This window comes from Polypterus senegalus, chromosome 2, assembly GCF_016835505.1.
Source record: "Polypterus senegalus isolate Bchr_013 chromosome 2, ASM1683550v1, whole genome shotgun sequence".
Classification (NCBI taxonomy): domain Eukaryota; kingdom Metazoa; phylum Chordata; class Cladistia; order Polypteriformes; family Polypteridae; genus Polypterus; species Polypterus senegalus.
This window is the reverse complement of record NC_053155.1, coordinates 186,170,888-186,193,240: the sequence shown is the minus strand read 5'-3', so window position 1 is coordinate 186,193,240 and position 22,353 is coordinate 186,170,888. Positions and strand designations below refer to the sequence as shown.

General features: G+C 37.2%; 1 protein-coding gene across 3 annotated transcripts in view; it reads left to right on the top strand.

The window, feature by feature from the left end:
• Positions 1-22,353, top strand: part of cdkl5 (cyclin-dependent kinase-like 5) — a 496,892-nt gene that overhangs the window by 118,098 nt on the left and 356,441 nt on the right. For 2 of the 3 annotated variants that reach the window (XM_039745025.1, XM_039745022.1), the window contains exon 2: positions 776-850. The exons of the other annotated variant lie outside the window; for it this stretch is intronic. The gene's annotated coding sequence lies outside the window, so the exon portion shown is untranslated. The remainder of the gene's footprint in view (positions 1-775; positions 851-22,353) is intronic. 3 annotated transcript variants of the gene reach the window in all.

Here is a 22,353-nt window from a genome sequence, read left to right as displayed (position 1 = left end):
TTTTTAAATTCGTTAGATATTAAATTTCTTGATGTAATTATTTTTATCTAAATTTTGTAACTTTAGTACATCATACTTAGGTTGTAAAGTTATTATTGGGACTTAATCTTAACATTGGGACACGCTCTTATTTATCGGCTGGAGAAACTGGTAAATATTATTTTAGATTTATCATATTTCATGCTTAAATGTTTCTATCCTTGCTCATCATTTATTCATATTGCTATTTAAATTAATTTTTGTTAAGCAAAGTTAAAAAATTACAACATGCGGTTGTTCATGTGGATTTGCAGTTTTGTCAGAGACTTGATTATCTCTAAAGTCGTATCTGTTATCATTAAGAAAGGAAATTGCCAATAGTGTATTCTGTTCTGTGGAATTGGAAAAAACCAAGAACTCTTACCATGGTGAAACATAAAGCTTTTTATTAATGCCAGTAAAGTTCAAAGTTAAGTTTCAGTCTGCAAATGATCCCATTTGTAAGCCTATATAATATTGCCTGCTCTCAGCAGATGTCAAAGAGACTAAGATGCTTAAAGCTTTTGGTTTCCTTAATATTTGGGATCTATATTAGAAATTCCCTTGACTGAGTTAAGAGGATTTCTTTCCAAGTAGTTTCTCTGATGTTATTGCTGAGTCAGTCATGATTGTTAGTAAACTGCCTTTTACAGCTAATGTGCCATATTTTGTGCTTTTTAAAAAATCCAATTTATGTTACTTCTAGTTTGCTTTTATAATCAATTATTGTTTCATGGTATTTTTTTTTGTTTAACAGCATGCCTCAACATGGACTCTGTTATCATGTGTGACAGATACAGTAAAGGCTAGGGCCGAATGTACTGGATACTGAGTAAGTAGTACTCTACCCTTATGTACTGCAGTTGTCTGCTGAAGTCAGACAGAGTGTCTATTAGTAAGGTTTATTATTAGATGTATTATATACACTAAGCCATATTTTGGAAAATATACAGTATGTCTTGCTTTATTACCCTCTCTTTCTACTCCTTTTGTATTCTGTAATAGAAGCAACATAATATGAAATTTTTAGATTGTTCACAGGTTTTGAATCATGAGAGATAAATACTCACAATAAAATCATGTCTACAATCACCTGGCTTGGCTGTTGTCTGACATTTTAGTACAAACTTCAGCCTGTGTGTAGGTGTTAATGACTTTAACAGCACTAATCTGTTCATGGATAGGCTCTTCTATTATGGATGACCTCTAAACTTTTGTAGTGGAAAATCAGTGTGAGACAATATTGCTCAAAGTTCAGATGTTAAAATTTCCAGGTGCTCACTGTGGTAATGCCCTTATCTGACAAAATCAAATATACTAAAATTAAAATAATATTACTCGTTATATAGCTTAATGTTCTTTTTTGGGAAATATTTTTGATATATTGTATGGCAATTATTATAGCTTCAAGGCAAGAGCAGGTATTAGATCATTCAAAATAAAAAAATCAAATGATTTTATGATCTGTATTAGTGGTTATCAAACTTAGTGAGGTGATTTGTTTTACAGATACTTGAGAAAATGACACAAATTGCTGAAAGGCTGCAACCACTTTTGTGTCAGAGCCACTAATTTGCTCATTGGTAAATAATGGAGTAAATATCCAGAACACATGGAAAAGCACAAAGCAAAAATCATGATGAAAATCTTAAAAACCATTTTGAAAAAAACAAACGGTAAATCATCCTTAAGTAACACACATAAGTGATTGGTACACTCTAATAAAAATTCACAAAACTTGGTTTTTCAGTTAGTACATTGACCCCAATACACTGAATCTAGGAAGTAATAAATTACTCAGTTAGACTTGGAGTCCAATTCTGAACACAACGGTGGTTGGAACAAAAATGAGCAGCCATATGAAGACATTGTAAGTTGGAGAACCACTGCTCTACATGTTAAAGCAGAAAAGGATAAAATCTATCATGTGACTGAGTTCTCATTAAGCAAAAACCAAAACTAATAGTTTGAAAGAATTGTGCACAATTTTTGACATGAAATTGTGAAAATTTTCTTCTGTAGTAATAAAATGTAGTCCTACACCTGTCTTCCATGGTTTAGTCTTCTGCTATATTTTGCATAGTTTCTTCATTCTGCTATTTCATATTTTTCATTTTGAGAAATATTCAATAGTTGACTGAAGATTTGTCCTCCTTTTTTGTGCGCTATTTCAAAACAACCACCCTCTCTTGCAAAGCATGAGCAGACCACCATACATTGATCTGTTCTGTGTTTAGCTTGTGCTGGTACAGAGATACTGACTTCACCATAAAGCTCTTTTGTTCATTACAAAAGAATGTTGGTGCATAAATGCCATTGGTAGAGAGGCAAAATGAGCTAAAACTAAAACAGGACTCCTTGTGCCAAAACGTGTTGCAATTTTTGTGAGTGAAAAAGGTAAATGCTTTTCAAGGGACTAGAAGATGAAATGTATTCAGTATAAACAAGCAAGGGTCGAAACCAGAAAGTCAAAATATACTATCATCAAGGCCAAATAAAAATCCTAAATTCAAGCCAAAGGTCAAGGATAATGTTCTTGTACCAGGATGTTTTTATCCATATATCCATAACTTTAAATACCAGGAAGTGAATTATGCCAACCAATAAACTGGTGAACTAGCGAGTCACAAGTTTCAGCCTCCAAAAATCACACCTCTTAACAATGGGTCACTGCATCTTGGCAATAAATCCATAAAATGGCAGTATCTATAAAAAAACAAAACAGTGTCGGAAAAAAACATACAAATAAGTAAACTGTTTAAATACATTTTGAATCAAAAACGTATCCTGAGATTTAGAATCTGGGTATTTCAAAACCCAGGATGGTGACAAAACATACTAGAAACATATAGACAAGTCCACCTTATGGCAGTAATAACCCGCATCCACCTAACAGTGGAGAGGCGTAATAATGTGCATTCATTCAGCCAAACTGCACTCTTACTATATGTGGAGACGCCACCAGAAGTGTTCATGGCTTCAATGCTATCATTTGGTGCAAAGTTTCCAGTCCTGACATGACATTGCATTGGTTGTATGCAAATCAATAATCCATACAAATGTAATGATTTACTGATTCCAGCCTCTTTAGTTTGACAAACATCACTCAATTTATACAGAAGAAATTGGTCTACTTTTAGGGAAGTGCAGATGGAGGCCACAACAGTGAATTGAAGGCTTGAAGTCTTTGAGGACCACTATCCCAGTAATTCTTTTGAAAAATTACAAATAATGTAGTAGAAAAAACAAAAGTGACTAAATTTCCTAACCTCAGTGCGAGCCAGAGCATATTTTTGTTTTCAGTTTTTATTCTTTTTGTATTGACTAAAGTACACTTTACAAAGGAAAAATGATAATAAAAGTAAGGGTACTATTTTGTGCATGGTGTAAAGCTGAAATTTGCATTGAGCCACAACAAAACTCTGTTTAGTAGTTAAATGAATAGATGAATGGATTGGGCATCAATTCCCCTATAATGTTGTTTTGTCTAGAGTGTATCAGATTAAGTTCAGAGCCTTCCTACTGATTAACAAAGCTAATAATGCACCAATCATTGTTACTTTGTCTTTTGTACCTGTCAGATAGCAGAAATCCACTGACAAGCTGTTGCCTAATTTCAAAGAGTGTGTCTACCATTTTTGGTGAGCACCCTTTCAGCTTTGTGGTTTCTACTCTTGGGAACTCTCCTCTTACGGTATATCTGTTTGTGAAGTGCCATCAATGGATTCTTTCATATTTTTCTTAAATACTCTAATTTTCTCACTTTCACTTCAGTCATCTTGACTGTAATTGTATTCTTGTTTCATTTGTCTGTAATAACATACTGATTCTGATTCTATCATCCTGTCCTCTTGGGGTTTTCATTTACTCCATCCCACTATTACGTTGTTCTTTCTTACTTACTGTATGTACACATTTTCCTGTAATTGAAGCATGTAAACAAAATCTATTGTACCTATATTTACTGTTTATTTTGAAATGTATCCTTTGTCTTAAGAACAAAAAATTTATGAATGGTGCTTTATAAAACAAAAATAGATTGATTAATTGTTTGGTAAAGGTTTGCTTTGATAATTATTGAAAGGTATGCAAATGTAAATAGTTCCTACTCATCAGCCACCTTCTTTTTAGAACCCGAAATTGGCCTTTTGTGCAGTTATTTTTAAACTTGGTAGCATGCAACTGCAGAAAACAAAACAAACAAAAAATAAAGCTGGCGACATAATTTTATTATTTATTTTATTTATGTATTTTTTTCATATTTGTTTTAATTAGTAAACACATGCATTTATTAGAAATGCTATTTGAAAGTGTGAGCTCCAAGGGGCTGAGGTGTGGGTGAGGATGCCATCTGCACAGCACTGCATGATGAAAACATTGAAAAGGAGTGTGTACTGATCAAAATATTTGTCACAGAAAAGCCTTGAAATGTTTTTTATGTGTGTATCTTGCAGTGAATTACACAATTTTTATATAGTGTAACCACTAGGGTGAGCCACTGAGCCCCAAACACAGTCCCAGTTTCAAATAAAAGATTTTATTTGTCATCAACACATTTCCTAATGAACACAGCCCAAATACACAAGTACAAAACACGGAAACCAAGGCAGTCTTCCCTCGACAGCACCCTCTTCCGGCACCCAATTACACCAACAGGGCTGCTGTTCTAAACTCCAATTTCCATGCAGCCCTATGAGAATCCTAACAGAGACCAGTCTGGAGGGACACTGCCATCCTATTGTGTGGGGGAATGAACTGGCTCTGGCATCTACATTCAGGTCCATTTGGACAGTGATACAATTTTCATAATTTTGGCTCTACATGCCACCACAATGGATTTGAAATAAAGCAATCATTATGTGATTGAAGTGTAGCCTTTCAGCTTTAATTTTACCAAAAATATCACATGAGCTGTTTAGGAATGACACCATTTTTTTTGTGTACCTGCCCCCACGCATTTCCAGGGGGTGAGAAGTATTTAGACAGTTGACTGACAAGCTGTTCCATAGCCAAGTAGAAGCAGTTCCCTTCATTATTTCATTAAGTATTAAGATGGTAAAAGGTCTGGAATTGACTCCCATGTGTGGAATTTATATTTGGAAGCTGTCACTAACCAGGTTTCCATCCGAGGAATATTTAGCACTTCAAATTTTAGCTGATGGAAATGCTAATTATCGATAAAATGTTGTACATGTCGACATAATATTTTTCCGTTTAACTTTAGCGCATAAATTCCATATCGATACTTCAGATGTCGCAAAAACTACATTGGAAACACTTTTTGTCAGAAAAAAAGGGCTTTAACGCAAATAAATGTGTCACATGATACATTTTCATCACTTGCAATCAAAACGAGAATAGCGGAGCGGTTCGCATGGTCTGATGAAAAGCCTCATTATTTCTCGTGATGAGCCAATGCAGTAGCGGATAGGCTGGGTCTCCTGCTACTAAAAGGGGTACCTGAACTCCCTCCACATCAACTGTAGCTTGGGGGTGCCTCTCAGGATGTCTAAATAATACAAAAACCGCAAAGGTAGTTTACTGTCCCAGTCAAAATATTTAATAAACCGTGTGTTTCATTATCTAAACATTTTTTTCTTCTTATTAAATGGCAGATGTTTTAGCATATATGAGAAATTCTCTCATTAATATTAACATTATTTTGTATTAACTCAAATTTCAGTTTTAGTTAAAAACCTTAAGAGAAGCAGGTTACAGTACTAATTCAGTTGTTATCGCACAGAGAAGGGATGTTGAAAGGTAGGCTCACCTGTACAGATCCGATGCTGCAAACACAGCTGCATCATGGGCACTTCCAGGAGTGACAACGCAAATGTCTCGTATCATGCACCTGTCATCAACAAGGGCCTGGACAACAATAGATGGCCACCCTTTGCGATTAATGTAATCGCGGTAGCCTTCCATCGGGGGAAAGATAGGCACATGCGTGCCATCCAGCGCACCGTAAATCTGTGGCACAAGATGCACCAAGGAATTGCGGTATGCAATTTCATTGGCCTCCGCTACAGTCGGAAGTCTGATATAACGGCGCATTCATTTTTCTTTAATAGCGGTGCACAGTGCCCTTAATTTCGCGAACAGCTATCTCCCAGACAGAGACAGGAGCTCAAGCAGCACAGAGGTGGTAAGTGAACAACCATCGGACCTCTCTGATTGCCATAGTGACTGACCGGGGTGATCGTCCGTGAGCGACCCTACAGACTCCGGAGGCAAAGAAAGTAGAAGTGGAACTGGAAATCAAGCGAATGCTGGCACTAGGAGTGATCGAGGAAAGTAGTAGTCCCTGGTCCAGCCCCATCGCTTGATTGCTAAGCCTGACGGCAGTTGGAGGTTTTGCAATGACTTCCGTCGACTACACTTGACATGACAAAGGGGTACTGGCAGGTTCCTTTACGGAGTCCGAAGGAAAAACGCGCTTAGCACTCCTAGCGGACAGCATATACACATCGATGGACGGTAGTTTTACCAACCCCGAAAGTTTCTCCAACTACTCTATACTCGGCGCAGGTTGCCAGCTTGTAAAGGGCGATGGCAATCCGCTTTTGGGTTGGAACCGGTGGTCGGGGGCAACCTGTGATGGCCGCAACATCAGGACTGATGAATCCACACAACATCTCAAACGTCGGCCGTGTCATTCTAAAATGTTGCAGCCAGAGATTTTCTGTAAAGTGTCTCTCCACCACCTCCTCCCAGAAGGTCTTATTCCGTCGTCTCTCCCATATTCGTGGGTTTCGTCGCACTGAGGTACTTTCTTCGAGCTCTAGGGCTATCAGAAAAGCAACTGCTTCATTCTGCTGTCGTCTTCGGATATTATGTACAATTCCAATTATTTGTGAAACTGAAATAACAGTAAGCTGGCAAATTTCAAAAAACTGTCTGAATAATCTCTCCATTTCTTTGTTTCTTTGTTTAGTGGAGGGGGTGTAACGTGGAACACAAAAGGTAGATAATTTGTGACATACACAAAATTATGTATGGAAACGGCTCAATGGCAGATTTTTTTTCGCGATACAACAAAACTTATGCGACAGTTCGTTTTGGGGGTGATGACGTCATCACGCACGCCATTTTATCGATAAAAAGCCAGTTGGATGGAAACAGGCTGGAGACAGCAAATTTCGCACATTCTTTTTACGTATATTCTGTTTGTCAATAACAAAACGTCGCAAAAAACTGGATGGAAACTTGGCTATTGTGAACATTCAGTATGAGGTCCAAAGAGCTGTTCATACAAGTTAAAACAGTCCATCATTAGGCTGAAAAAAACAAAACAAACCCTATAAACAAGTAACAGAAACACCAGTAGTGGTCAAATCAATCATTTGGTACATTCTTAAAAACACACTGGTGTACGCAGCAACACCATAAGGTCTGGAAAACCACAGAAGACAACTGTACTGGATGATTGCAGAATTCTGTCCTTGGTGAAGAAGAACTGCTTCACAACCTTTAGCCAAAACAAACACACCTCTCCGGGAGGTAACCTATCATTGCCATAGACTACAATCAAGAGAAGACTTCATGAAAGTAAAGACAAAGGGTTTACCACAAAGTGCAAACCACTAGTAAATCAAGTATAGGAAGGACAGATTAGACTCCACATTTCTAGTTCTGGAACAATTTTCTTTGGACAAAGGAAAGTAAGAACAATATGTCATATATTGAAAAGAGAAGAGTATGAAGAACATGAGAAATGGCTCATGATCCAATGAATATCGCATCATCTGTGAAATATGGTGGAGACAGTTCTATGGCATGATCATGCATGGCTGCCAATGAAAGTAAGTCACTAGTGTTAATTGAAGACATGACTGCTGGCAGAAGTAGCAGGATGAAGTCTGAGTTGTATACAAGGCTATACTATCTACTCAGATTCAGCCAAGGGCTGCACAACTGATAGGATGACGCTGTTACAGTACAGATCGGCAATGAGCTAAAACATACTTTAAAAGCAAATCAAGTGCTTTTCAAAGCAAAGAAGTGGAATATTCTTCAATGGCCATGTCAATCAAGTGACCTCAACCCAACTGGACATGTATTTAACTTGCTCAAGGCAAAACTGATGGCAGAAAGTAAAACTATCAAGCAGCAACTGAAGACAGCTGCAATGAAGGCCTGGCAAAGTATCGCTAGGGTGTAAACACAACACTTGGAGATGGCCATGGGTTACAATCTTTAGGCAGTCATTGACTGTAAAGGATATTCAAGCAATTATTGAAATGATCATTATATTTATGATATTTATGATTATGTTAGTTTGTCCAAATAACTTTGACCTGCTGAAAACAGGGGGACCAAGTACAAAATGTCTATCTTTTCCAAAAAGCTCATACAGTAATTTTTTGAATCCCTTGAATTAAAGCTGAAAGTCTACACTTCAATCAGAACTTGATTGTTTTGTTTCAAATTCATTGTGGTGGTGTGGATAGCCAAAATCCTGAAATTTGTGTCACTGTTCAAATACTTATGGACCTGACTGTATGTTTGCCCAGTACATCCATTAGTATTTTACCCCAACTGGGCTAACGATTGCCAACCATCCCAGCCTGTTTGCAGCTCTTTCCATGCTGTCCTTCCATTATGGCATCCTGGCTGGGTAATGGTTCACTCGCCATTCCAGTCGGGATGTCATTCCATTTGCCTTGGCATCTACAATGGTTAAACATTTTCCTTGGATTGCAACATTAAGGTCATTGTTTTAATTTCATGTCATATACTACAACACATGTTGAAGTTTGGACAGGGTCAATAGTATATAATAAATGAAATAAAGAAATAATTTTTCTTTGACAATTGGAATTAACTTTTTGTTTTCTCTATTTTAAAGCACTATGAATATCTTTGGCTATTTCCCTATTTTTATTTTAAAAATTAAAAGTATTCATGAGCTGAACCTTCACATTATTATGTATGAACTCTTGACTTAAGGAAACATGCATTATATTTATGGTACTATGGGTCTGGCAAATGCATTGGTGAGCCATTGTTTAAAACTGGAGGCAAAAATAAATCAATACACACAATCAATCACTATGTGCAGTACATACAAGTGAAGGTCCAGTGCATGTAATGTAATATTTTAATGATGTGTTTTGTTTACTGAGTTCTATCTGTTAGCACCTTTAACATTTATAATTAGGCATATGCTAGATATGAGCTCAGTAAAGTCTTTTTGAAATCAGCTCCAGTGCCTCAAGTCTATCCTTAATGTATCATTAGAAACACACCTGGTCAGTGGTCACCTCTAAACCTTGAAAACAAAATCTGAGATTGTTTGAAAATAATCCATCCATCCATCCATTCTCTTCCGCTTATCCGAGGTCGGGTCGCGGGGGCAGCAGCTTAAGCAGAGAGGCCCAGACCTCCCTCTCCCCGCCACTTCTTCCAGCTCTTCCGGGAGAATCCCAAGGCGTTCCCAGGCCAGCCGGGAGACATAGTCCCTCCAGCGTGTCCTGGGTCTTCCCCGGGGCCTCCTCCCGGTTGGACGTGCCGGAACACCTCACCAGGGAGGCGTCCAGGAGGCATCCTGATCAGATGCCCGAGCCACCTCATCTGACTCCTCTCGATGCGGAGGAGCAGCGGCTCTACTCTAAGCCCCTCCCGGATGACTGAGCTTCTCACCCTATCTTTAAGGGAAAGCCCAGACACCCTGCGGAGGAAACTCATTTCAGCCGCTTGTATTCGCGATCTCGTTCTTTTGGTCACTACCCATAGCTCATGACCATAGGTGAGGGTAGGAAGGTAGATCGACTGGTAAATTGAGAGCTTTGCCTTACGGCTCAGCTCCTTTTTCACCACGACAGACCGATGCAGAGCCCGCATCACTGCGGATGCCGCACCGATCCGCCTGTCGATCTCACGCTCCATTCTTCCCTCACTCGTGAACAAGACCCCGAGATACTTGAACTCCTCCACTTGGGGCAGGATCTCTCCCCCAACCCTGAGAGGGCACTCCACCCTTTTCCGGCTGAGGACCATGCTCTCGGATTTGGAGGTGCTGATTCTCATCCCAGCCGCTTCACACTCAGCTGCGAACTGCTCCAGAGAGCTGAAGATCACGGCCTGATGAAGCAAACAGGACAACATCATCTGCAAAAAGCAGTGACCCAATCCTGAGTCCACCAAATAATGAAAATAATATTTAAACCATTTAGTAATTTATATGGTCTTATCTTAGGTTCATTAATTACCAAATAAAACATACAGAGACGTAACTGACCATTTTGTACTGTATTGGACAAAGAGTCTCATGCAGCTTCTGTATTCTCTGCAGCGTTCTTTCTTTTCTTTATTACTCCACTCCTTAAGAGCTTTATAATATGGTCTTGGTTTCTTTACCATTTAATTTACCACTGGAAAATTCCTAGTAACTTTATCTCTGTGTTATGTTACACCAGTAAAATGTATGCAAAGTATGAAAGCTTTCCAGAATGTAAGATGTAGTGCAAATATGCTTTTTTGAAAATAAATCTTCTTAAATTTACAATGTACACATTATTAATATTATGATAAAGAAAGTTTCACTAATGCATTCTTAAATATTTAACAGTTGTTCTGGTCAGTGCATGTGAGATATGTCTAGATATTATTTCAGGATATTTCAAAATGGAATTAAAATACCTTAAAATTCATTTCAGATATCTTTCTATAGATTCATGTTGAGATATGTGAAGTACATTTTTAGATATCTGAAATTCCATTACTGATATCATAAAATAGTTTTTTGCTACACTATAGATTTCTTAAAATGTATTTCAGGATATCTTAAATTTTATTTCTGAAGTATTTTTCGACATAGCAATAAAAAGACATGAGGTTATTTGAACATATCTGAAAAACATTTTTCAGACAGTTAAAAGTACAGCCAAAATATCACAGAATAACTTCCTGTGCATTATGAGATATTTTAAAATAGTCAGGAAGTCCTATTGAAAGAATAAAAAAATTTACAAAAATCAATTTTCAGTTTTAATGAATTTCAGATATCTTAAAATGCATACAATGCGAATTTCAAAAATCTTGAAATGCACAGAAAGCCATATGTGAGATTTAGAAATCTGAACATCTATTTTAGATATCTAATAAGTAAAGGTATTTATTTTGAGTTATCATGTGCTCTACTAAATTAGTTCAGTGATGTTTTAAAATGCCTAAATTTCACTTCGAAATATATTAAATATTAATTTGCTTTCCATAATACTGGCTGTAATTCATATAAATATCCAGGAGTAATTATATGAGGCTGCGTTTGAGGTTGTTTAGAGTGTGGGATCCAGTAATTCAACCCTTCTTACCTGAGATTTTCAAAAGATATTTTCAAAGCTGCTTAGTCACAATTGTTGCTTGAAATTTGTTAATTAGACAAACAAACCATAAAAAGACAAATGTTTATAGTATTACTGTACTTTTTAACTTAAGAAATAATAATACTTACAGAAGCAACTCTTATAACTGCAGTATAGTATGTAATCTGTTTAGCTATTTTGTATAGCAGAATTCATTTAGCATTACCAAAATTAATGGACTATGTATTTGACCAAATCAAGTGCTTTTCAGTGTTTTCTTTTTTCTTTTTTTTACCTGAAGAAATATTTTAGCTTTTAGCTTTCATGTTTTTATAATATTATTCATCTAACTATATGTGGTGCCTCATTGTGATTGCAAACTATGCCTGAATGTGACCATGTATATAGATTACTAGTCAACTCTGCATGTTTTGTCTGTATGCAATGTATTCTGTGTAGGAAAAGTCAATTAAAAAGGGAGAGTAGATGTATTTCACCATTACAGCTCAAAAATGCTGGTAATGCATATATATTTACAAAACAAAATTGAAAAAATTATAACAATTGTATAATAGATAACTTAGTAACAACTGTATTGACAAGTTCCTTTAGTGGAAAGTCCAAAGTGTAGGCAAATGTTTACAGAATCTGAAGAAGAGTCAAGGAAAAGAAAGAAAAAATGAGAAAGCAAATGGTTTTTAAAGAATATGATATGATAATAAACATACAGGTTCTACACAATTATTTTTCCAAATTTTGTGTTTATTAGTAAAGATAAAGCATTGTCCATAGAATATCATAGTTATTGTATTGTGTTGATTGATCATTAAGGGACAGTTGTTGGCATTTTGTTGTAGATTTTGAGGTGTGTTTAAGATCAGGACCCATCCTCTTTTTAACTTCACCTTTCTTACAGATGGTGTGACGTTTGCTTCCAGAATTTGCTAGGATTTATTTGAATCCACTCTTCCTTCTACCAGTGACATGTTCCTACTGCCACTGGCTGAAACACAAGCCCAAAGCATGATTGACTAGCCAGTATACTTGATAGTTGGACAGGTGTTCTTTTCCTGGAATTCTGCACCCTTTTTCCTCCAAACATACCTTTGCACATTGTGACCAAAAAGTTCTCTTTCGACTTCATCGGTCCATGGGACTTATTTCCAAAATGCATCGAACTTCAGGCACTACATTTTGTGGCTAGGACACAGGAAAGCTTTTCTTCTGCTGATTTTAACATGAAGGTATATTTGTTCAGTTGTCGCTGCACAGTAAAACAGTGCATCACCACTACAGAGTCTTCTAAACCTTCCTGAAGGTCTTTTACAGCCAAGTGGTGGTTTTTATTTGCCTTTGTATAGCATTCCATTGAGCAGTTCTTTCAGAAAGTTTTCTTGGTCTTTCAAACCTCAGCTTGACCGCTATCGTTCCTGTTAACTACCATTTTTTGATAACATTACAAACTGACGAAACAGATACCTGAAAAACGCTTTGCCATCTTCCTTTAACATTTTCCTGTTTTGTGAGCATCAATCAATTTTCAGAGTGCTAGGCAGCTGCTTAGAGGAGCCCATGGTTCCTGATCGTTTGGACAAAGTTTGAGGACTCACAGACTTTTTATAGCTTTGCATTTGCATTACCTGGGTTTTCGTAAAGATAACTGTGAACAAGCCATAGCCGTAATGAGTTAATTAAGGTCTGAGACCTTGGTAAAAGTTAACTGAGACGTCAAAAATCTTGGGATGCCCAAACTTTTGCATGGTGTTCCCTTTCTTTTTCCACTGTACAATTGCAAAAAAAAAACCAATACACTAATCTTGCATAAAATGCTGAAAAGAAAGGTGTCATCTTTAACTTTATGCCTTTTGATAATCAGTTCATCTTCTGCTCATTTAACTATTCACAGTAACAGACATTTTAAGCAAGGGTGCCCAAACTTTTGCATGTCACTGTTTATTCCTGGAGGCTTCACAGGCTTAAATACCTCAAGTTTTACACTTATTTTTTTATATTGTAGGCACAGATAAGAGGATATTTTGGGCTAACCTCCTTTTTACCCTACTCAGGGAAATATTACAGATAATCTCCTGAGTCCTCCACTCAAGAAGTCTAGTAACACATTTTTATAAAGCAGAAGCCCAATGTTACACTTGAGTGATATCTAAAAGGAAATTTAACATGTCTGTATGGCCAGTTAAAGTCAATTTGAATCTAGAAATGTATGATGGGGATCATTGATACACAGACAATTTTAAAGGCTCATCAGTATTTCACAGAGAATAGTTTGTCTTTGACATTTGTGCAGGCATTTATCTCCTTACTTGTTAAACTAAATTCTAAAGTTTGAATCAAAAGTGGTTATTTGCTAAATGTTCAAACATTATTGCCAGTAAAATTAAATTTATTTTACCTAACCAGGGTAGAACAGATGCTGGGACTCAAGTTTTATTTCATTAACCATACAGGATGTTTGTACAGTTTTCTAGCATCCATATCTTACTCCCATAATTGCAAACACACAAGATTAGTGAATTATGAGCTATAACTTGGAGCAGAGTGACTGTGAGTGATTGAGATGTGTGTATAAGTAATGCCTTGCAATAAATTGGCATATCATCTAGATATAATTCTTGCCTCATACCTAGTATGATGAGAAGAGAATTTTGGCCTGTAATGTAGAAAAGCATGTTCACACTGTGTCTGAATGGGTGCATAGAAGAGGCTAAATGCTTTTAAAAGTCACCTTATAATTTGGGATTAAGTCCAGGCAACCAGCCAACAAAACAAAGAACACTGGTGTTAGTCATTTGATTCCTTGCTGCAAAATAGTTGGTGTTCTTGTGTTTTCTCTGTGCATTTTTGTGGTCTCATTTTATTAGCTGTGAATGAAAAAAGTGGGTGATCATGAATGGCATGAATGATACATACTGTCTTTATTTTTGTTATTCTTATGGCTTTAGCTGTTTTTTGTGTTACATGCTAGGCAATGATGTTGGTTACTTTTATATGTATTTGCTTAAGCAGACATTTTTAGCAAAAGTGACTTACAAAAAAGAGGTCAATATAATTCTGGGGACAGTTTAGGGACAAGTGTTAAAGCACAAGGATACAAAATGAATCAATACAAAATATAAGTTAGTTACAATTCCTTAGTTTCAAGAACCAATCAAAACTATTATCTATTAGACAGACATTCACTGAACAGCAGATTTTGAAATGCTTTGTAAATGCTTCTTGGTTCATTTGATTTTTTTCGTTGATTAAAATTGAGTATGTAATAGTTTGATTTGAGAATGCATACATTTAAAAAGGCAAGTAAAAGACCTTTTAAAAATATTTCAAATATTACTTAGAGCAGTATCAGTCAAAATTGGAAAGCTTTAATGGAATAATCTTTTAGGAGAAAATAAATTTTATTTTCCTTAAAAAGTTTGGCAGTTTAAGAGAGAGCATACTTGGCTTATATAACAACAACATTGTCAGATACAATTTAGGGTTATAACACACTCACACAGGGCCAATATGAAATCTTTGGAACCTGCACATACTGTTTTTAATGTCATTAAATGCACATCTGGACAGGTCTAACCATCTTACTGCCACCTACAAGCCTGTTACTGACAACAGAATCTCTCCAGTGTCTAAGGCAGAAGTTATGTGTCTTATTTAGAGGAATGTTGTTTGTTATAATATGTGTATATATATATATATATATATATATATATATATATATATATATATATATATATATATATATATGGGGACTAATAAAATTATCTATCTATCAAGGGAAAACGTGCATTACTTGATATGGACAGTAACCATGAGCTGCTGCAGCAAGAATAATTCCAAAGAGACCAAAATATGCACAGGACAAAATAATAATATACATTTCAGGGAGGACTAAAAATATAAACAACACACAACAATTAAATGCTGTGCACATTACCACCTTGGGCTTACATAGTAAAATATTATATGCAGTAATTAAGTATTTCCTAGATTTGTTTTTGGATAATGCCGTTTTAACGGTTTAAGATTAATAAACAATACATGAAAAGTCTTTGTATTAGCTGAGAATTTAGGAGATGGCATAAGCTTCCACAGTTTTCCTTTTTTCACAAAGCCCTTTGAAAAACAGTCAGGACAGTTCAGTCTTTGATTGTTTACCAGTCATAAGACACATTATTCTTTGTTTAATGTATGAGCTGCATGTTTTCCATTTCCAACTCAATTAAGGACAGAAGAGTATTGTTATTTTTCGCTTACTGTATATTTTTCTGAAGAAAACAAAAAGTATTTTTTAAGAATCACTAATTTGTTCATGTTCTCTTTATAATAATTTAGTTACAGTTTTGCCTCAGTTTTGCTCAAACACTTTGCCTTCCAATGTGCAGTGTGATGATGGGGGACAACAAGCATCCTTTGTTTTTTTTTTAGTATAGAATGAGCAATTTTATTTGGAGTGTGGCCACCAGGGGGCACTCCAGCTCCCAAAACACCTGGCACAGACACTCTCTGACACAAGACACAGCAAACAAGATTTTTTTTTTGTGTTTTTTCATTGGAAACTCTTTCTCAATTGTTTCCTACAGCACCAACATAAGTGCAGCAATAAGCAGCATACAACAGCAGTTTCTTTTCTTCTTCTGCTCTCTCTGTGTCTCTCTGCCTCCTCCACTCCTCCCATCAAACTTTGCCTCCTTCCTCCCGACTCTGGCTCCTGGGGCAGTGGTAGGCAGCTCCTTTAATGTGAAACTTGGAAATACTTCTGGTGTCCGATTATCGTGGACAGACAAGGTAGGACTCGTTAGTCCCCACAGCACCCTCTTGCAGCATCCATGGAACTCAACAGGGCTGCCTAAAGAGCTCCATTTCCCATGAGGCCCTGTGAGAATCCGTGGTGCTGCTGCAGCCCAGGAGGGCAGCCATCCACTCCAGGGGATGCTCCGGGGGAGACAATGCCCTGCGCACACTAATTCCCCTGGTTCTTCCATTCTGAGGGTGTCTTGCTTGGGTAGGGGTCCTGACCATCCCTCACAGAAGAGATGTTAGGACTTCTTTTTATTTGGGAACATTAAGAAATTGATGAAGTTATTAAGTTGTTATTGCAGATACATTTGGAAATGTCTAGGAGTTTAGATAATTATTCTCTTTGGTGCACTTAAAATATAAGCGGTTATGTTCATAAAACTATAAGTTCCAAGTTTTTACATTATATTGTATATTACAATTAAATGAATATTTTGTGCAGATGTGGAAATAATAATGAACATTTATTTATTTTATAAATGTTTTTGTGTTAAAGTGTAATTTTAGTGAGTAGATTTCCTCACTGTAGTGCATTCTGTGTCCTGAAAGGTTCTGTACTACCACAGTATGATGACAGTTTGACAGTACCCTTGCAGCTTTGTCACTATAGAAGCCTGGTAAAGGTTTGTTAAGCATGATCTGCTGTGAGTTATCCCCCACTACTTTTAATAAACAGTGTTTTCTGCCTGAGCTAATGCACTCATAGCAGTTTTTGATTTCCTGCTCTGTTTATCATTAAGTGGTAAAGAGAAAGAGTTATAAGCCCTAACTGCTAGGATCCATATCCATCCTAAATCTAGAAAATCACAAGGACTCTACTACAAATGGAAAGAAACATGCTTCAAGCTTAATGTAGCCACAATTCTGTTTGCATGTCTGAGTTACACTTCACATATGGAAATCGGTAGGCAGCAGAGAAATAATGACCTATTAAAGAACAAGTACAGATTTGTGCACATTTCAATTGTCTCTGCAGTGCATTTGAGCCATTGTGTCTTCTTGCTTACATTTCTGTACTTTAACAGGGTTTGCATATATCAGATGTTAAGTGGCCTGTACTTGTCAACTTGTCACGTGCACCCCTTCATTTTTGCTGTTTTTTTCTTGTCTTCATCATTCATTTTGAGAAATGGCCTTTAGAAGTTTATAACATTAAGTTATGAGTCATAGTGAAAGGCACAATTGGAATGATTGCAGTCACAGCACTAGTTAAATAATCCACCTGTCATACTGTTGACATAGACTTGAATATTTGTCATAGTCTGGCAAAATTGACACTTTTTTTCTTTACTGGAAAAGGTCACAGCTTGTTTTTTTTTTGTGTTCCTTATGTTCATCGCGCTCAGTTTTTAGGATCGGAAATGATGTTTAAGCCCAAGTGGGTTTTGCTTTTGTGTGTGCGTGTTGTCCTTTTTCTTTCATATCCTAAGGCTCTTACTTTGAACCTTTTTCTTACCTGTAAGACCTGCTGCATTGCTTTCTTCTGAAGGTTAAGGCAGGATGACTTTTTTGATTCATGTTTTTCCTAATTTTGCTGTATGTGTATTTTCTCTGTTTTTCACTTTAAAACATAGCACCCAACACTCAAGTTTGAATCAAATTAACATTTGTTATAATTGATTGCTATCAAGTGAAATAATAGTGCAGTTGTTTAATAGCACCCAGTGGCAGGAAAGAATCTTAAGTATGAAAACTTTTTAAAACCATATTCATGCAGCATTTTGTCAGGTTGTTAACAGCACTCTTGAATGCTTCTTACTGATATTTCATATTAACAATCATTATGCATCTGTCAATCTCTTTTTGGTGCCAGCTACTGTAATGGGGATGGTGCTCTTTTTTAAAACCTTATTAGAACATTTGAAAGAGAACTGGCTGTTCTGCCTAAAACAGTTAGCCAGTCCTATTCACTTTATTTCTCCATTGACATCAAATCGAGTTGTTATTGTCCTTAAAATCTTACTGTTTACCACACTACTTGGTAACTTATTCCATGTGTCTATGATTCTTTGTGTGAAGAAAAACTTTCTAATGTTTGTGCAAAATATACCCTTAACAAGTTTCCAATTGTGTTACAGTGTTTTTGTTGAACTCATTTAAAAGTAAAAGTTGCAATCTACTGTATTAATTCCCTTCATAATTTTAAACAATTCAATCATGTCACCTCTTAATCTCCTTTTGCTTAGACACAAAAAGCCCTGCTGTTTTAACCTTTACTCATAACACATCCCCTGCAGTCCCAGAATCAGCCTAGTCACTCTTCTCTGGACTTTTTCTGGTGCCACTATGTCTTTTTTATAGCCTAGAGACCAAAACTGTACACAGCACTCCAGATGAGGTCTCACCAGTTTGTTATAAAGCCTGAGCTTAACCTCCTTTGACTTATACTCAACACATCCTTCTATATAGCCTAACATTCTCTTATCTTTCTCAATGTCTTCTAAACACTGTCTAGCTGTTGACAGTTTCAAGTCTACTATGACTCCTAAAACATTCTCATAACGTGTACTTTTTTCAGACCTCTCATTATGTATTCAAACATAACATTTTTATTTTCTATGAGTAACATCTTACATTTACTTATATTAAATTTCATTTGCCACAAATCTACCCAATCCTGTATGCTATCCAAGTCCCTCTGTATTGATAGAGCGGATTTTAGATGATCTGACAGTCCTTCTAGCTTGGCATTATATGCAGACTTAACCAGCTTGTTGTTTATATTCCACTTCAAATCATTTATACAGTATATATTAAAAATAGGAGCAGCCCTAGCACTGACCCCTGTGGGACACCACTCTTAAATACATTCAATTCTGATTTGGTTCCTTGCACCATTACCCTCTGCTTCCTGTGTTTTAGGCAATTCTGCACCCATCTATGCACTACGCCCTGAACTCCCACTTCATCAAATGCTTTCTGAAAGTCCAAGATAAAAAATATATGCACTATCATCATATTCTTTTGTTGCTTCCTCATAGAATTCCCAGATGTTAGTAAAACACAACCTCCCTTATGTGATCCATAAAACTCCCATTCTTACCATGTGTTTCTCATCCTTAATAATTCCTTCCAATAACTTGTCTGTGATGCATGGTGACTTATAATTACTTGGATCTGTCTGATTACCCTCTTTATATAATATAATAGTATTTACCATTTTCCAGTCCTTTGGAATTTCCTTAGTGCACAGTGACTTCCTAAAACTATGTGTCCAGGGTTTATATATTGTAAAATAGGCACAGAGACAAAGAAAAAGTTTTGGGGATCCACCCCATATACTTGAAAATGGTTGGTGTGAATGATAGGTCTTTGCAGACGTGAGCTCCAAACGGTACTGAAGTTGATTACAAATTGGCTGCTAGATATATGTGACAGACAGGAAATTATGTCAGAGATGGGTGTCATCTTGGAAGCGGAGGTGATGTCATGAGGAGGTGGAATCTGGTGCCATAGAAGAGGAAGTGGTAGGTGGAGACGTCTTTGGACGGTTTTTCAGTAGGTCTGCAGGGGCACAGGAGGAAGAGTTAAAGGGTAATTCCAACCCCCGGTTCAGAATGGAAATACAAGAATTTGAGCCCATAAGCTGTCTCACATGTGCATTACAATATGTTCACACTAACTTCATTAAATCAGATATTTTCTGGTCCTAGTGGTTTGCTTGATTTCAGCTTATTTAATCTCAGCAGTACTTCTGTCTCTACAATTTCCAAATCACTCAGTACCTCCTTAGTGGTCCCCTTTAACCCTGGGAGGTGACGTTCTCTCATGTGAAGAGATCAGAAAAATGCACGTTTACAGCATCTGCTATTTCACTGTCTTATTTTTAATTTCTCTTTACTATTCCCGATACCCTTCACCTTCTCCTTAACTGTTCTTTTACTACTAAAATACTGAAAGAATCTCTTTGGGTCGTCTTTCTCCTTATCTGCTATATTCCTCTCTAACTGCCTTTTAGCAAGTCCTTCTTAATGGTTGCCCTTTATGTTCATTCTCATTCTTTCAATCACGTTTGAGTTTCCAGTATTAAATGCCTTACAAGGCTGTTTTTTTCCTTTGCAGCTTCTTTTTCATCTCTTTTTTATTTACTACTAATTTTAATTTTTGGATTGTACCTGCTCTGCATTATGTGCAAAACATTTTTAAACCTGTTCCGCAGCTCCTTGGGGGTGTCTATAGCACACTCCCAAAATGAGGCTTCTTTCCGTAATGCTTTTTGAATTCATGCCAGATTAATTCAGATGTGCTCACTAAAATGTGGTTCATCATCCAAGTGAAGAAGACCTGCATTTAAGTTGTGTTTGACATAAACAGCAATCACCTACCCTGTTCTGTTTTGTCAACCTTTCCTAAAAAATGTGCACCCTATTTGTGATATTTTGCCTCTTCTGTATTATTCTCTGATAGAATATCACAAATTTGTATGTTTCTTCAGTGAAGTAATAACATGTAGGCTATAATGCAGGGTTTACTATGGGTACAAATAAGTTAAACTACTTCCTTTCTAGGCCTACCTGTTTGGGTCTGAAACTCTGCCTACCAGATCACACGGAATTCTGACTTATCAACAGAAGACCATCACTTTTGTTAGTTCCCAGATGCCCTGCCCTCAGTACTAAAAACATTGATTCTGTTCCTTACATGACAGTCTCACACCACCTATTGAAATGGAGGACTTATTCTATTCTGCTGTCCACCCGCTTTTCCCACTTCCTCTGTTCTGTGCCCTTGAAGTAATTACATGGCACTTTTTTCCACATGTATGTTATATTGCCCTCTGGCAAATTCATTATTCCTATGTTTGTATGAAAATCCTGAAACTTCATTGAATGAGTGCCTCTGTAGGTTATAGCCCTACTAGGCACTGCCCCTCTGTGATGTTGCTTTCTTCTCTGTCTGATTATATTGATCAAAATGTTGCGGTTTTATTTATTTTTGGTTATTTAAGGCATTCTTTACTAATGAACACATGTGGGTATAACACCAAGGCATTTTATTATGTTCCTCTTGATGAAGCTAGTGTTGTATCCTATGATGCTTTCAAGTTCAAAGTTTATTGTCATGTGCACAGTAAGGAAACACGTTTCCCTGTACAATGAAATTCTTTCTTTGCTGTCCACACCAAATGACAAAACCAACGTATAAAGATAAACATAAATAATAAGTACCAGATAGATAATATGTAACAGAGGCAGCATAAAGTATAAAAACAGAATAGAAATCTAAAGTGTAATGTGCAGGTAGGTGTGTGATGGACAAGTCAAATACAGTTGTGTGAGGTAGATAGAATGAGGTGAACCATGGTTATAAACTCCAGTCAGTTATTTAGGAGTCTAATGGCTTTGGGAAAGAAAGAGTTCTTTAGCCTGGAAGTCCTGCATTTCATACTTTTATACCTCCTGCCTGAGGGTAGAAGTGTGAACAATTCGTGTTGGGGGTGGGTGGGGTCCCTGAGTATTGAGGCAGTTCTCCTGCGGACTCTGCAGTTGTAGATGCTCTGCAGAGAGGGCAGTGGGGTCCTGGTGGTATTCTCAGCAGTCTTTACCACTCTCTGCAGGTGTTTGCGGTCCATAGCAGTAGTGTTGCTGTACCACACGGTGACACAGCTGGTCAAGATGCTCTCAAAAATGCAGCTGTAAAAATTGCGGAGGATCTTAGTCGACATACCAAACTTCCTCAGCCTCCTCAGAAAGTACGGCCGCTGTTGAGCCCTCTTGACCAGCTGTGTGGTGTTAAGTGTCCAGGTGAGTTCCTCACTGATGTAGACACTCAGGTATTTAATGCTGCTCACCTTCTCCACTTCAAACTCTCGAATGAACAATGGCCGGTGAGGTCTTCTCTCCTTCCTCATGTCCACTATCATCTACTTCGTCTTGTCTGTGTTGAGGGTGAGGTTGTTCTCCTCACACCCTGACGCCAGACTGTCCACCTTCCTCCTGTAGGCCGTGTTATCCCCACCAGTGATGCGTCCAATCACTGCGATGTCATCTGTGAACTTTAAGATGATGTTATCTTTGTGGGAGGCGACACAGTCCTGGGTGAACAGGGTGTAGAGGATGGGGCTGAGGACGCATCCCTGTGGGGTGCCTGTGTTTGTGATAATGGTGGCTAAAATCCTATTACCAATCCTGACAGACTGGGGTCTGCCAGTCAGAAGGTCTAGGAGCCAGTCACAGAGGGTGGGGTGATGGCCAAGTGCAGACAGTTTATGGGTGAG